Genomic DNA, 1,835 nt, shown 5'->3' on the forward strand with positions numbered 1-1,835 from the left:
TATTATTATTATTATTATACTGCAATTGTGTGTTCACCCCGTGGCAGTAGATCTTAACAAGAAAAGACTATACATAAAGGGAACATCACAAAGTACATACAATAAACAAAGTACTTACTAACTTACTCATGGAGCTGAGCCCTTATTGAGAAGCCTTCAATTCTGCAGCTACTCAAGAATTTCGCAGCATTTTATGGAACTCGAATATTCATTACCGCGTTCACAAGAGCCCTCCACTGATCCCTATTCTGAGCCAGATCAATCCAATCCATATCATCCCATCCTATCTCTCTAAGATCCATTTCAATATTGTCCAACCACCTACGCCTTGGTCTTCCCACTGGTGTCTTTCCTTCTGGCTTTCCCACCAATATTCTACATACATTCCTCTTCTCCCAAATTCATGCTACATGCCCTGCCCACCTCATCCTCCTTGAAAAAACAAGGTACACACAGTGCAAGTCGAAACATATAAAGTCACACAAAGGCGCAAGGGCTGCAGAATCTTCAAATGGTCGAAATCACAAATTTTTAAATGATGAGTCTAGTTAAAGGTAGTGATACTTTGTGAAAGTTTTGTGTAATGAGAGGGGCTTCAGTCAAAATGATAATGGTGAAGTCCCAAATATTATTACCGATCACTGCCCTGATTATAAAATTAAACAAATAATCAATACATAAATTTGTCATTCTGTGTTGCCCATATGTTACTGTGCTTGTTATTTGCTTAACAAACTTCGTGTAATGCTGTTTGCTGATCGACAGTATCGGTTACTCGCAACTGAAATTTTGCCTTAAAAGCAAATATTGTCCTTGTGTTTCGCCGATGTATCTTCAGGAGCTGATGCATTATGCACTCGGTTAACAAGACACTCGGACATCGATCGGTGGACCTGTGAGTAGCCGACAGGGACAGCTTTGCATCAGACAAACAGCAGTACCCGCTTTTCTCCCGGGACTTTTCAGATTAAGAAATAAAAGAATATAATTTAAAGAAATTATAATGAAAATTCGAGTTGCATCGAAAAACTTTTACCGTAATACTTGCAAATAATTTTCACAGACTCGAATACCGCACATATTGGTAAGAGTACGCTTCAGTTTAATAATATATTTGGGTGTTCTGTATTACGAGCGTGGTACGAAAGAAAGTTGCGTTTTTTAGCCTACTTTCCTTTCTGAAGGAAATGAAAGTTGGCTTATGAGATTACCATCCTCTATGTGCGTTCCTGTGGTATGTCTGTATTTTGAAAAAGTTAAATAGTTCCGTCCAGATTTTCTTATTTCAATTATTCATGCCCTTACATGTTTCGGTCTTCAGAGGGACACCTTTACATCAATACTGTTAGAAACCACTATTACAATACATATTCTAAATACAATATAAATAATATAAATTGATAATGTTATATTTTAGCGTCCTGTTGCACTCGCAGCTAAGAAGGTAACACACATCACAAGACGAGGTTTACACAGAAAATAAGAAAAACGACCCCATAGTGAACGAACCACATGGCAAGTTTTAATTAAGACAAATAAGATGAATTATTTTAACAAGTTTTAGCGAGTGTAAATTTATCATAGTTGACAAATACGCACTTTTAAAATACTTTTTAAATGGTGTTGTGAAAACATGTGAGGGCAAACAATGCAATAGATTGACGTAATTGGGATACCTGATGTGGCACTATGTTGCCGAAACATGTTGTGAAGTGAAAGGTGAAATTGAGTGCACTACAAGACGGCCACTGCATACATATCATGAATATACAATTGGCTGTAAAATCTAAAGTCTTTACAACTACAGCGGGCGTTCCAATACATTAGAATATGTA

This window comes from Cryptotermes secundus, unplaced genomic scaffold, assembly GCF_002891405.2.
Source record: "Cryptotermes secundus unplaced genomic scaffold, Csec_1.0 scaffold597, whole genome shotgun sequence".
In the NCBI taxonomy this organism is placed as follows: Eukaryota; Metazoa; Arthropoda; class Insecta; order Blattodea; family Kalotermitidae; genus Cryptotermes; species Cryptotermes secundus.